Raw genomic sequence first — 15873 nt, 5'->3', positions numbered from 1 at the left:
AAAAGCATCAATTCTTTGGCACTCAGGCTTCTTAGTTCAGAGAGACTGGGCTATGGAAAAAGTACCAGATTTGGAGTCACATGACATAGATATTTCTAATCCTAGACTCAGTGGTTACTAGCTTTGTAAACTTTACCAGTCACTTAAATCTTGTTTTCATTTTTTTTTTCATTTGTAATGCAGGGATACTAAGATTTGTACTTTGTACCTCACAAAGTTGTGAGGGTCAAATGAAGTAGAATATATGAGAGTATATGAAACCCCAGAAAGTGTACTATTTACTGTCAGCTGCTTGACTTCAGAGAAGTTAAAGTCTTTTTATCTCCGCTTACTTTCTTGTAAAATGGAAATCGTAATACCTATATCATAGGTTTATTGTGAGAATTAAGTTGTTCATAAAAAGTGTCTAACCAATTGACTTGGGTGTTTGATTAACAGTCATTCACGTTTTCTTTAGCACACATGCTTTCTCAGCCCCTACCCTGAATTAGGATTGGGTAATAATAATGATAAGTGACAAGAAATAGAGATTAATTATTTGCTTACTAAGTGCTGCTGCTGCTAAGTCGCTTCAGTCGTGTCCAACTCTGTGCAGCCCCATAAATGGCAGCCCATCAGGCTCCCCCGTCCCTGGGATTCTCAAGGAAAGAACACTGGAGTGGGTTTCCATTTCCTTCTCCAGTGCATGAAAGTGAAAAGTGAAAGTGAAGTCACTCAGTCGCGTCCGACCGTCAGCGACCCCATGGACTGCAGCCTTCCAGGCTCCTCCATCCATGGGATTTTCCAGGCAAGAGGACTGGAGTGGGGTGCCAATGCCTTCTCTGTGCTAGTGTATGCTTAATTTTGTGCCAGTGCTGTGGGGGAAATGGAGATATAGTAGCAATACCTAACATTTCATTTTAGCTATTAAGTATTTGTTTAGCACTTACCATGTGTCAGATTCAGAGGATAAAGACGTAAACTTGAAGCAACCCTACCCATCAAGGCATATAATTTAGCAGAAGTATCAGACAAACAAATAAATTTTAACACTGTATAGGGCTATAATATAGAGGAAGCGTAATGTTACTTGAGAGTATGAGGAACGCTTCTCAGGAGAGGCATTATATAAATTGGGTTTTAAAGGATGCATGAAAGTTTATCAGTTGGACTGAAGTGCTAAGGAGAGGGCATTCCAAATGGAAGGTATCAGCATATGCAATGTTTGGGACTGTATAAATAGTTGAGTGCAACTGTGGTATTGGGAAGATCCCCTGGAGGAGGGAACGGCAACCCACTCCAGTATTCTTGCCTGGAGAATCCGCTGGACAGAAGAGCCTAGTGGGCTACAGTCCATAGGGTCGCAAAGAGACACGACTGAAGCACACGTGCATGTACTGTGGTGTCAAGGCTGAGAAGGAGTGACTGGAAGTGGAGTGAGAGGTAGGCAAGGGCTGGATCATCCAAAAGACCTGTACACGTTCCTTGGAGCTTCAGCGTCACCCTGCAGACAAAAGGGACACAGGATTTGGAGCGTAGGATCTCTTACATGTTACAGGAAAATGGCGTGGATGGCCTTGTGAATGATGGGACCGGGGATCTTTACAGATTGCTTAAATTCTTTTAGGTTAACTCATCTAATTCTTCCAACAGGCCTTTGAAAGTTGGCAAAGCAGAAATTAATCCCATTTGATATATGAACCAGTGAGAATTAGAGATGACGCTGGAAATTAGTCAAGGTCAGCACTTATTGGATAAAGACTAAACCCAGGCCTTCCCAATTTACTTTTAGTTTCACTACAATACATTGAAACTCACAGTCCCTGCCACCAAATGAAATTGACAGCTTGTTGGGGATGTTAAAGGGCAATTTTCTTTAAGAGAGTGAAGTCTTTAGCCAAGATATGGAAACACCCTAAGTGTGCACTGATGGATGAGTAGATAGAGAAAATGTATAGATGTACAATGGAATATTATTCAACCTTAAAAAAGAAAGTAGCCCTGCCATTTGTGACAGCATGTATGAGCCTGGAGGGCATTATGCTAAATGAAATAAGTCAGACTGAGAAAGACAATTACATCACTCCTATGTGGACTCTTGAAAAAAAAAAACAATTGAACTCTTAGAAACGGAGAGTAGAATGGTGGTTGCCAAGGGCTGGAAGGTCGAAGAAATGGGGAGAGGTTGGTAAAAGAGGGGAAAAAGGGTAAAATGTTGATTCACACAAATAAAAGTGAACAAAAATTTTATTTAGCTCATTAATTAATTTAGAAAACAGAGTACAATAATGGTTTAAAAGAGGACTCAGAGTTTTTAGGGATAAATTGCGTGATCTGGACTTGATTTGCTATGGACCAGGATCATCTGTAGTTTTCTCTGCTAGTGTATTATTATGAGTACTAACAATACTCACCTGCAGTCCTTTGTAAAACGACTGAGTCATACAGTCCCACTGTGCAGTCTTGGTCCACATGTTCACTTTCTCTTTAGATTACCTGCCAGTGTCCTTCTTAAGTGTTTGAATTATCCTTCCCAGAAATGAAAACTCTGCCCCCAAACTCATCAGCCTAGTTGTTTGGATCCTAATGCCTATGTTTAAAAGAGTCTTCTAGGTGTCAACTGTCTGGATTTTCTAAGTATTAGTTCTGCAGAATTCCTTGTCATAAAGCTGTCTCCCCGCTTAGATCTGTGAAGGATTTTTAGAACAGTCTGTTTTGCTGTCAATGCATTCCTAAGAAGCTTTATGTTATAAAGAATTAGTATGACAATACTTGCTTAAGGTTTTTTTTTCTTCTGTATGAAAGTAATGTGCATATACAGCTCTAACTATATGCCTATAGAATCTAAAATCTTGAGGAAATCCAGTATTTGTTTTTGTTTAACTTTTGCGAAAGAATTTTTCCTTACCTGTCTCCACTAGCATTGCTTTATCACACTTATTGCCTGTTGCTATGCACTCAAAGCAGTTGTTTTACACTTAAACAGTATTTTTTTCTTTCTTTCATTCTTTTTCTCCTCTCCCCTTCATTTTTCCTTTCATTCTTCCTTCCCTTTCTCCTTCCCTCTCTTACTCCCATCCTTCTTCCTTTCTTCTCTCATTCCCTCTCTCTCTCTCCCCTTCATATTTCCAAGTAAGATATGTCAAGATGCTGCAAATAATGTTTTCTAAGACAATATATAGATATATCTCTTTAACTAAATGCTACCAGCTTAAAATTAGTCATCTATTCATATCATCTGTAGACAAGTCAATTCTCTCATGATTTGTCATGAGCCTCAACATTTAGCCTCAACATCTAGCAAATGCCCCAGATCTTTCCCCTGGTAGACATTTGTCTATGAGTTGGTGATGGACAGGGAGGCCTGGCGTGCTGCAATTCCTGGGGTCGCAAAGAGTCAGACACGACTGAGTGACTGAACTGAACTGAACTGATGCTTTAGCTCAAAATCATTATTTCTTAAGATAAAAAATGAGAAGCTCAGTTCTGTATGTGAGAAACAGTTTGAGTGTTGATTATAATGTGTGAAAGAATGGTGTGTGAAAGTCAAATAGCTGAAAGACCAAGTGATTTGTATCTTCTTTGGCACATTTTCTATTTTCTATCACTGATTACTGTTGGGTATACTGGGTCACTGTAAGACTCAATCAGAATTCTGTTTTAACCCCAGCTATTCTGACACCACCTGGTATATTACAATTTAATTCCGCCACTAAGCACCCAGAGTTATTATCAGATTCCATGGGTTTAGGGGAATATGATCCCCAAAAGATTGCCCCCACTTCAGGTGCCAGCCTCAAGTGTGGTCCCCAGATCGCCTGTGCTTCCTACTAGCTGACTACAGATCTGACACACGGGTTCCTATGATTGCTCCCAGGTTCAGCAATTTACTAGGACAGCTCACAGGACTAGGAAAACGCTATATAAATGCCAGATTTATTATAAAGGATAAAAATCGGAAACGGCCAAATGAAGAGACACATAGAGCAAGGCCTGGCAGAGTCCTGAACAGAGCTTCTGTGTCCTCTCTCCATAGATCAGGGTACAACACCCTCCTGGCACATTGATGTGTTTACTAACTAGTACACTCCACTGACCTTGAGTGTCCAGAGTTCTGGTTGGGGTTTTATTATTTAGGCCTTGAAGTTCAGACTGGCTTAAAGCCCCAACTATTTAATTGCATGGTTTGATCTTTCTGGCACCCAGCCCCCATCCTGAGTGATCTAGCATAAACTCACATGTGCCCAAGAGGCTAATGGATAACAAAAATACTTCTGTCACTTGGAAAATTTCAGGAGTTTTAGAAACTCTTTGTTAGGAACCTGGAACCAGAGACCGATAAATTCCTTATTGTAGGAGTGCCTGGCATATAAAAAGAAGTTTAGCATCGTAGCTAGGAGTAATGTAGTAGAAGCTTATTTTATTTCTTTTCCTCATGGGGTTGTGGTAGGGATTAAAGGTAAAGCATGTAAAGCACTTTACGCAATACATAGTAAGTCTTGAATATATATTTGCTAGTATTAAGGGACGTTTTTGTTTCTTAGGGCTGCTGTAACAAATTATATCACAAATTAAATGGCAGTTTATTCTCTCACAGTCTAGAGAATAGTGTTCCAAAATTAAGGTGTCAGTTGGACTGTGACCCCTCTGAGACTGGATAGAGTCTTTACTTGCCTCTTCCTAGTTTGTGGTGGTGGCTGCAGTCCTCGGCTTGCAGTGCATCACTCCAGTCTCTGCCTCTTTTGCCCCATGGTGTTCTGTGTATGTGTGTCTATCTTTACGTGGTGTTTTCTTTCTCTTAGAGAGAAACCAGTCATATAGGTTTAGGACCCACCCTAATGACCTCAAATATGGACTTCCTGTAGCTCAAATGGTAAAGAGTCTGCCTGCAGTGCAGGAGACCCCAGTTTGATCCTTTGGTCGGGAAGATCCTGTGGAAAAGGGAATGGCAATCCACTCCAGTGTTCTTACTTGGAGAATCCCATGAACAGAGGAGCTTGGCGAGCTATAGTCCGTGGGATCGCAAAGAGTCAAACATGACTGAGCAACTAACACGAATGACTTCATTTGTGGCTCAATAGTAAAGAATCTGCCTGCAGTGCAGAAGACACAGGAGACCTGGGTTTCATCCCTGGATGGGGAAGATCCCCTGAGAAGGGCATGGCAACCCACTCCAGTATTCTTGCCTGGAGAATCCCATGGACAGGGGAACTTGGCAGGCTACAGTCCCTGGGGTCGCAAAGAGCTGGACACAACAGAAGTGACTGAGCACATGAGCACAAAGGACCTACTTCCAAATAAGGTCACATTCACAGGTACCAGCAGTACACAATGTGGAGAACATAACTCATAACTGTCCTCTGGCCCCGCAAAATTCGTGTCCTTTCCAAGTGCAAAATACACCCCCCCATCTATGTATCCGCCTAAATTTTAACCCATTCCAGCATTCAACCCAAGTCCAGAATCTCATCTAAATATAATCAGCTCAAAAAGTCTCAAATCTCACCCTCTATATCATCTAAATCAGGTACGGATGAAACTTTGCTGTGGTCCATCCTGAGATAAAAATTGCTCTCTGTGGGCCTATAAAACCTGGAAAACAAGTTATCTGCTTCCAAGATAGAAAGGTTGGACAGGCTTAGGAAAGACATTTCCTTTTCGAAGGTGAGAATGTAGAAGGAACAGAAGGATCACTAGTCTGAAGGAAATTCACAGCCCAGCCAAATAAACTCCCATTAAACTTCAAGGCCTGGGAATAATCCTCTGTTACTCAGTGCTCTGTCCTCTGGCCTGGGGCAGGCCCGTTCTTTTAACCCAAGAGGGTCCCTTCAGCCCAGGCAGCTCTGTCTATGGCTCTGCCCATGGTGTTAATTAGTCTTCATTTAATTCTGTCTCTGTTCCTTTCAGTCCAGGCTGGCAGCACTTCTGCTGATATAAAATTCTGAAAACCTTGTCTGTCTCTATGCAGTTCATTGGTGTCCAAACCATCTGACAAGGAGATCTCTCTCAGATCTTTCCTGGATAACCATGTATCTCTATTCCTAGCTTCTGAGGTGATTGATTGTGTGCCTTGAGTCGGGTAAATGACTGTCCAGCCACATCCTTGGCCCTGTTTCCAGAGCATGCTGTTTGGATAGGCAGAGAATTTTCCAAATCATCAAGTGCTTGTTCTCTTTTGCTTAACAGTTCATTCTTCAATTTATCTCTTCTCATATTTATAAACACCAAAGAAATACTGAGCCACATTTCAACACTTTGCTTAGAAATCTGCTCAGCTAAATATCCAAGCTCATCACTTACAAGTTCACCCAGTGACTGAACACAGTTCAGACAAATTTTCTGCTACTTGATTGCAAGAACTGCCGTTCCCCCAGTGTCCAATAACATGTTCCTCATTTCCTTCTAAGGCCTCACTGAAAAGCATCTTTAATATTCATATTTCTACCAACCATCTTTTTAAGGCAATTTAATTTTTTTCCTATCAATTGTCTACTCATTATCCAATTCCAGAACCATTTCATTTTTAAGTATTTGTTAGAGCAGCACCCCTGCCTCTCTGATCAGCACTGAAATCTGTATTGGTTTCCTGGGGCTATCAGAAGGTGGAAAAGGCAAAGACATATATTTCCCTGCAGGCTTCAGAGACAGAGTGACCCTACCAACACCTTGATTTCAGACTTCTAGCCTCTAAAACAATGAGAGAATAAATTTTGTTTTTTACATCCAGTTTGCAGTTCTTTGTTATGGAAGCCATAAGGAGTCAAAACCAAGGCTGTTAACTGAGTTACTGTAGTCATTAGTGAAAGACAGTGAGTATCCACCTGTATCCAGGGTTTCCTGCTATTTCCCTTTCTTTTAAACCATATTTGTGTCTAGTTGCACTATAAAGTTTACTTTTGTTATGTTAAAAGCTTACAATTTGGCCTTGTTTTATCTCAGGAGAGCAGCCTTAAGTGCTTGGTAGGGATGCTTTGGTATCAAGAAGACTACACACTTTTGGAGCAGTAGGGGCTTTAGTTTTAGAAACCTTCATTCTGCCCAAATGCCGAGTGCTCGTTCTGAGTGCTGAGTGTTTTCCTCCTCAAGAATACTGTTGTAACACCTGCTTTCTGCAGGGTGAAATAAGAGCTGTAGTGGCACTCAATTAGCCCTTGAATACGTATTTGACCCATGAATGATGAATTACATAATGAGTCCTTTACCAGTACTCTTCACGGACATCTGTGTTTTTCAGTTTTGGGTTATTTTTCAAGGACATATTCTTTTCCTATTCTAATGTGGACCTATACTTTCTTGAATTCCTGTTAGCCAATCTAAGAGCCAGTGTTTGCAGGCCTCTTAAAAGATACTCCATAAAAAGTGTTTTGCACTGAAGAAGGCGTATCCCTGACACTGCTAGTGAGAGACTAGCTCTGATGATAAATAAGAGATGTTAGTTGCCAGAGCTATCATTTCAATTTGTCTTGCTTGCACTGAGCTCATTAATAAATTGCCGCAGTGGTAATATGAAAGTAATGAACCTTCTGGAGGCCCAGCTGGGTCACAGAGCATTAGTAGAAACCTTCGGGGCAACTGCCATTGGTATACACAGTTCAGTTAAAAGGTTTCAGCTTTTTATTTTCTTTGAAAGATTTGTGTTTTGTAAAATCCAAGTCCTGTTTTTAACACATATATACTTTCTAAATGAATATATTTGAATTCAACCCAACACACATGTATCTGATGCCTACGACTGTCAGGCAGTGTATTAGACCCCAAGACCTAAAGATGTATAAGGTATCCCTTAGGACTTCACCATCAAATAGGGAGAAAAGGTATATAAGCAAATACTTTTGTAATAGTATTTAAATGCTTTTAAGTATGAACCCAATATAAACAATAGCATGGAAGAGGAAATGATTATCTAGGGAATAGAGCAAAGAAGGCCGAGGAAGAGGAGATTCATTGATTTTTGAGTTAAATTTTAAGGGATGAGTTGTAAGTTAATGAGTGTATAGTGGGAAAAGAGATTTCATTGCAGACAAGTCGAGGGGCTGTAAATCATGTAGAATAAAATGGGGAAAGAAGGTAAAAAGAAGGAGAATATGGGTAGATGAGGCTGGAGAAGTAGTCAGGGGCCAAACCTTAAAAGATTTAGGTTTTGAAGGGCTGTGTATGCAATGCCAAGGACTTTGGTGGATTTCATTCTGTGAGCTCCATGGATCTGAAGGATTTTAAGCAGAGATGCAAGATGATCGAATTTTTATTTTAGAAGGATTACTCTGGTTGCCATACATAGGATAGAATGGAAATAGAAAGAGACCAATCAGAAGACTATTGACTAGTTCTATGCAAGCAGGTAACTAACACCTTTATGTACTACAAAGAGCATAACCCAGATGGTTTCAAATCCCAGTTCAGCCGCCTACTAACTTTCTAAACTAACTCTGGAATTTACTCATCAAAGAAATGGGAATAATAGTAATCTCTCACTGGATATTATGAACAATCATATGAAATAACATATATATATATATATGGAGTATAAAAGTTAGCTTTTATATGTCAACTTCTGTCTTTGGTGAGTTTTAGTTAACTTACAACCAAATTTAGAGTTCTTAAGAAGGTTTTTCCTTCTGCCACTCTGTCCCAATAAAAAAAGGAGTCAGAACATTTACAAACGTTTTATAGTCACAGTAAGATCTACATTCCAGAATTTTCCAAACATTAAAAAAATATATATTAATAACTAAAGCTTTATCTTTTGGATACCCTGCCAGACTCTCAGAGGATCAGGCTGAGTATCTTTGTTGAGTCAGTGGTGCAATAAGAAACTCAACAAATGAACTTTTGGGGGGAAAAGTTATTTATTTGGCAGTGTCAGGTCTTTCTGGATGCATGTGATCTTTATTGTGGTGTACAGACTCTCTGGTCGCAACTCTCTGACTTAGCTGCCCTGTGGCATGTGGGCTCTTAGTTCCCTGACCAGGGATCAAACCCAAGTTCCTGCATTGCAAGGCGGATTCTGAACTGCTGAGCCACCAGAGAAGTCCCTAAGAGATGAGCTTTACAGCTGGGAAATGGTGTCAGAGTTTACTCTACCTCTGTTTTCTCAAGTGTTTAATAATATTAATGTGAATAGATGTCCTTGCTACCTTGCATCTCTGTTGTGAGGATCACATTCTTTTCTTAAGTGAACACTCACTAAACTACTATTCTAGATACTGTTAAGAAGAATGTAGAAATGAATCAGATCTGGATCCTGATTTCAAGGGAATCACAGTGCTAAAAGAACTGTAAAAGATGAATTTAGATAATTGTAATACAAATAGGATGGTTGTGAGTCAGCTAACTTTGAAAACTACAAAGGACTTTGAAACTAGAAGTCATATTATACAAAATATTGTTTTATTTTATAAAGAGTATCTCACATATTCTCATTATTTAAAGTGCTTTTCCAAGTGAAACTGAGATAGAGTCACTTTCTGGATACCTGTGGAAAATAAATGATAAAGATAGATCCAGATTTTAGGTAGATTTCTAAACCTGCATGCGTATTTTGATCCCAGACTTGATCAGGCTTAATATTCACTGATACCAAGTAACTTGGTTAAGGTACTCTGAGCCTCAGGTTGTGTGTGTGTGTATGTGTGTGTGTGTGTGTGTGTGATGGAGATAATATCACCTACCTTTCAGGTTTGTTGTGATGAAATGGTAATTATATGTAAAAGTGCTAAAAAAGAATTAATAATAATCATTCTTTCCTTCAGTCTCTAACCTACCCACCTTTTCACTATTGCTCTATGTTGAGCTTTGAAAAATAGCAGTTTCTTTGGTATATTTTAAGGTGTTCTTTTTAACTTATGAAAAATTTCAAACATATAAAATTGAAAGGGTTTTGCAATGGAAAACCTTATATTTTACCATGACTTATAAATATCACATATGAATTTATTTATCCCTTTTCTAACCCAGTGGTATTAAAATTTCTCTTGATAATTCTTTAGGACTTTTCTGATTGTTTTTAACTAGTTTGGAGTCCAGGAGTATAAATACATTTCAGATATTTGTAATTATATTACATTTCCCCTATTTACATTGTTTTGTGCCTGCAAAGAATGTTATTTATAAGATTATTCATTTTTTGGATCTCTGTACTATCTGTGCTCATACACTGTCATTTCTTACCTTAACTCATCCTATTTGCATTCTCCTGAGAATGTATTAGTCTTTTTTTATTGTCACATTTAGATAGGATTCTTTATAGTAGTGGTTGTCTCTCTTTTTAAAGTATCTTTTAAAATTAATTTTTAAAAATACTGTACATTTTGTGGCTAGTGGTAAACATTACAGCTGGAAGCTTTGCATGTAGGGGATGTGTGCAAACACAGGTCTTTTTTTGTTTTTAAAATATGTTTTTTTTGGCTACACTTGGTCTTTTGTTGCTGTGTGTGGGCTTTCTCTAGTGGCAAGCAGGGACTGTTTTCTACTTGGAGTGCATAGGTTTCTTGTTGTAAAACACAGGCTCTAAACACGTGGGTTTCAGTACTTGTTACACATGGGCTTAGTTGCTCCACAGCAGGTGGAATCTTTGGGACCAGGAATTGAACCTGTGTTCTCTGCATTGACAAGTGGATTGGATTCTTAACCACAGGGTCCCTGGGGAAGTCCCATACCACAGTTCTTTAAATTTCAGGTGTCTCACCGCTGCTGCTGCTGCTAAGTCGCTTCAGTCATGTCCAACTGTGCGACCCCATAGACGGCAGCCCCCCAAGCTCCTCCGTCCCTGGAATTCTCCAGGGACTGTAACTAAATCTGTTTAGAAATCTACCTAACTCCAGAACACTGAAGTGTTGCCATTTCCTTCTCTAGGGCACGAAAGTGAAAAGTGAAAGTGAAGTTGCTCAGTCGTGTCCTACTCTTAGCGACCTCATGGACTGCAGCCCACCAGACTCCCCCATCCCTGGGATTCGCCAGGCAAGAACACTAGAGTGGGTTGCCATTTCCTTCTCCAATGCATGAAAGTGAAAAGTGAAAGTGAAGTCGCTCAGTCGTGTCCTACTCTTAGCAACCTCATGGACTGCAGCCTACCAGGCTCCTCCATCCATGGGATTTTCCAGGCAAGAGTACTGGAGTGGGGTGCCATTGCCTTCTCCAAGGTGTCTCACTGCTTTTTATTAGCACTTGGATTTTTTCCCCAGGACACTTGGTCTGTTTAGTATGCTACAGAAGTAAATACAGTCCTTTACCTGTTTGGTTAGAAGCACTCAACATTGATTTCTCCATTATATAGCTCAATTTTGATTATAGATTATAAAAATTATTCAGTTTCTGAGTGTTTGATGGTGCTCTTTCCTACTTCTCAGTGCTGCTAGGTAGCTATATACTTTCTCATATTTTTAGAATCTTTTGTCATCTTAATGCATGTCTTTTAAATGAGTTTTAATCAGAAAGAATTTGCCTTTGTGTTATGTGGATTTCCTTAATAAGTTGTGAGGACTTTATTCAGAAAACTCTTTGAAAAGTAAATTATATTCATGATTATGTCTATCAACTCCTTACATCCCCTCATTACCTTTATGTAATGATCTTGTCAGATTTGAGAGTGACTTACAGATACTAAAGGACCCAACTTGTTTTTGTTACATTTTTAGAGATTTTTTTTTCCTTAACTATTTCTCTCTCAGAAATCAACTATGAGTTTTAGTTACAAACCATCCAAATACATTTTTTTAAATTCAGAAAGTAGTCACTTTTTGGTCATGTCATGTTATCATTTCATGCTGGTTTTTGTTGTTGTTGTTAATGATTAGGTTTCATTTATTTCATTCGAAAATAGTGGCTCCTCTGTTCTAGGCGATATTCCATGTGCCAAGATACAAGTGCTGAATAAGTAACACAGACAAGGCCCCAGCTGAGGAGACAAACAAACAAGGAAAATACTAACTAGTGCTAAGTTTCTATAGAAAATTAAGAGTGGTGTGATAGAGTCTGGGAGACTACTTTGGATTGATTGGTCAGGGAAGGATGCTCTGAGAAGGTGATGTTTACCTGAGACCTGTATGATAAGATGCCAGCCCTATGAATACTAGTGGAGTATTCCAGGCAGTATACAGGCCCTCAGGTAGTAAGGAAGTGGACCTGCAGCAGGAGCAGAAAAGGCCAGCCAGTTGGAGCCGAGTGAATGATGAGAGCTGTAGGAGAAGAAACGGAAGAGGTGGGGTCAGATCATGTAGGATTATGTGGGTCAGGGTAAGGTACTTGGATTTCCTTTTAAGTGCTACTCTGGAGAGCAGTTGAAGATTTTAAGCAGGGAAATAACATGAACTAATTTATAGTAATGTGTACTCTAGATAGGGCCATATAATGGAAAAATCAACCAGTGCTGAGACTCCCTAGCCAAACATAGGCAAAGGTTGCATTTACTCCTAGGTCATTCTAAATATAAGTAACTCTGTTTTCCTGGAAAAATCCTAAGCCTCAAGACAAGAAGTGGACCAAATTACCTTGCTATGAATCTAGCACTAACTCTGTAACTTCAGGTTATAAGTCATTTCTCTACACTGGTTACCTTATCAATAAAATGAAGATATTACCTACCTTTGGGTAGTAAGTATTGAACAACTTAACACAAGTGAAGTGCTTAGAACAATGCTTGGCACATAGTTCAGTTCAGTCGCTAAGTCATGTCTGACTCTTTGCAACACCATGGACTGCAGCATGCCAGGCCTCCCTGTCCATCACCAACTTCCGGAGTTTACTCAAACTCATGTCCATTGAGTCGGTGATGCTGTGCAACCATCTCATCCTCTGTTGTCCCCTTCTCCTCCTGCCTTCAATCTTTCCCAGCATCGGGCTCTTTTCTAGTGGGTCAGATCTTTGCATCAAGTGGCCAGAGTATTGGAGTTTAAGCTTCAGCATCAGTCCTTCCAATGAATAATCAGGGCTGATTTCCTTTAGAATTGATTGGTTGGATCTCCTTGCTGTCCAAGTGACTCTCAAGACTCTTCTCCAACACCACAATTCAAAAGCATCAATTCTTCGGCACTCAGCTTTCTTTATAGTCCAACTCTCACTTTCATACATGACTACTGGAAAAACCATAGCTTTGACTAGATGAACCTTTGTTGGCCAGATAATGTCTCTGCTCTTTAATAAGCTGTCTAGGTTGGTCATAACTTTTCTTCCAAGGAGCAAGCATCTTTTAATTCCATGGCTGCAGTCACCATCTGCAATGATTTTGAAGCCCAAAAGAGTAAAGTCTGTCATTGTTTCCAATGTTTCCCCACCTATTTGCCATGAAGTGATGGGACCAGATGACATGATCTTAGTTTTCTAAATGTTGAACTTTAAGCCAACTTTTTTGCTTTCCTCTTTCACTTTCATCAAGAGGCTCTTTATTTCTTCTTTGCTTTCTGCCATAAGGATCGTGTCATCTGCATGTCTGAGGTTACTGATATTTCTCCTGACATTGTTGATTCCAACTTATGGTTCATCTCACCTGGTATTTTGCATGATGTGTTCTGCATATAAGTTAAATAAACAGGGTGACAATATACAGCCTTGACGTACTCCATTCCTGATTTGGAACTGATGTGTTGTTCCATGTCCAGTTCTAACTGTTCCTTCCTTCCACACAGATTTCTCAGGAGGCAGGTCAGGTGGTCTGTTATTTCCATCTCTTTAGGAATGTTCCACAGTTTGTGGTGATCCACAGAGTCAAAGGCTTTCACATAGTCAATAAAGCAGAAATAGATGTTTTTCTGGAACTTGCTTGCTTTTTCGTTGATCCAGCAGATGTTGGCAGTTTGATCTCTGGGTCCTCTGCCATTCCTAATCCAGCTTGAACATCCGGAAGTTCCCAGTTAGAGTACTGTTGAAGCCTGGGTTGGAGAATTTTGAGCATTACTATGCTGGCATGTGGGATGAGTGCAGTTGTGCAGTAGTCTGAGCATTCTTTGGCATTGCCTTTCTTTGGGATTGGAATGAAAACTGATCTTTTCCAGTCCTGTGGCCACTGCTGAGTTTTCCAAATTTGCTGGCATATTGAGTACAGCACTTTCACAGCATCATCTTTTAGGATTTGAAATAGTTCAGCTGGAATTCATCTCCTCCACTAGCTTTGTTTGTAAGGATGCTTCCTGCTGCTGCTGCTAAGTCGCTTCAGTAGTGTCCGACTCTGCGACCCCATAGAGGGCATCCCACCAGACTCCCCCATCCCTGGGATTCTCCAGGCAAGAACACTAGAGTGGGTTGCCATTTCCTTCTCCAATGCATGAAAGTGAAAAGTGAAAGTGAAGTCGCTCAGTCGTGTCCCACTCTTAGCGACCTCATGGACTGCAGCCTACCAGGCTCCTCCTCCTCTTGGAAAATCATGGGATTTTCCAGGCAAGAGTACCGGAGTGGGGTGCCATTGCCTTCTCTTAGTGATACTTCCTGAGGCCCACTTAACTTCGGACTCCAGGATGTCTGGCTTTAGGTGAGTGATCACACCATCGTGATTATCTGGGTCGTGAAGATCTTTTTTGTATAGTTCTTCTGTGTATTCTTGCCACCTCTTCTTAATATCTTCTGCCTCTGCTAGGTCCATACCATTTCTGTCCTTTATTGTGCCCATCTTTGCATGAAAAGTTCCCTTGGTATCTCTAATTTTCTTGAAGAGATCTCTAGTCTTTCCCATTCTGTTGTTTTCCTCTATTTCTTTGTACTGATCACTGAGGAAGGCTTTCTTATCTCTTCTTGCTATTCTGTGGAACTCTGCATTCAGATCTTTCCTTTTCTCCTTTGCCTTTCACTTCTTGTCATAGCTTTTGTTAAGGCCTCCTCAGACAGCCATTTTGCCTTTTTGCATTTCTTTTTCTTAGGGATGGTCTTGATCACTGCCTCCTGTACAGTGTCCCGAACCTCTATCCATAGTTCTTCAGGTACTCTGTCTATCAGATCTAATTCTTTGAATCTATTTGTCACTTCTGTTGTATAGTCATAAGGAATTTGATTTAGGTCATACCTGAATGGTCTAGTGGTTTTCCCTACTTTCTTCAATTTAAGTCTGAATTTGGCAATAGGGAGTTCATGATCTGAGCCACAGTCAACTCCTGGTCTTGTTTTGCTGACTGTGTAGTGCTTCTCCACCTTTGGCTGCAAAGAACATGATTAATCTGATTTTGGTATTGACCATCTGGTGATGTCCATGTGTAGAGTCTTCTCTTGTGTTGTTGGAAGAGGGTGTTTGCTATGACCAGTGCGTTCTCTTGTCAAAACTCTATGAGCCTTTGCTCTGCTTCATTCTGTACTCCAAGGCCAAATTTGCCTGTTACTCCAGGTGTTTCTTTACTTCTTATTTTTGCATTCCAGTCCCCTATAATGAAAAGGACATCTTTTTGGGGTGTTACTTCCAGAAGGTCTTGTAGGTCTTCATAGAACCATTCAACTTCAGCTTCTTCAGGATTATTGGTCAGGGCGTAGACTTGGATTACCGTGATATTAAATGGTTTGCCTTGGACCGAACAGAGATCATTCATCATTCTGTCGTTTTTGAGATTGCATCCAAGTACTGCATTTCAGACCCTTTAGTTGACTTTGATGGCTACTCCATTTCTTCTAAGGGATCCCTGCCCGCAGTAGTAGATATAATGGTCATCTGAGTTAAATTCACCCATTCCAGTCCATCTTAGTTCGCTGATTCCTAGAATGTTGATGTTCACTCTTGCTCCTTCCTGTTTGACCACTTCCAATTTGCCTTGATTCATGGACCTAACATTCCAGTTTCCTGTGCAATATTGCTCTTTATAGCATCAGACTTTACTTCCATTAACAGTCACATCCACAACTGGGTGTTGTTTTTGCTTTGGCTCCATCCCTTCATTCTTTCTGGAGTTATTTCTCCACTGATCTCCAGTAGCATATTGGGCACCT

The 15873-nt window shown here is 40.2% G+C and overlaps 1 protein-coding gene across 5 annotated transcripts in view; it reads left to right on the top strand.

Moving 5' to 3' along the window:
• SCMH1 (Scm polycomb group protein homolog 1) overlaps nucleotides 1-15873 on the top strand; it is a 216212-nt gene that overhangs the window by 19636 nt on the left and 180703 nt on the right. For 2 of the 5 annotated variants that reach the window (XM_015091897.4, XM_060397445.1), the window contains exon 2: nucleotides 10831-10949. The exons of the other annotated variants lie outside the window; for them this stretch is intronic. The gene's annotated coding sequence lies outside the window, so the exon portion shown is untranslated. The remainder of the gene's footprint in view (nucleotides 1-10830; nucleotides 10950-15873) is intronic. 5 annotated transcript variants of the gene reach the window in all.

This window comes from Ovis aries, chromosome 1, assembly GCF_016772045.2.
Source record: "Ovis aries strain OAR_USU_Benz2616 breed Rambouillet chromosome 1, ARS-UI_Ramb_v3.0, whole genome shotgun sequence".
Classification (NCBI taxonomy): domain Eukaryota; kingdom Metazoa; phylum Chordata; class Mammalia; order Artiodactyla; family Bovidae; genus Ovis; species Ovis aries.
This window is presented reverse-complemented; position numbering and strand designations above follow the sequence as displayed.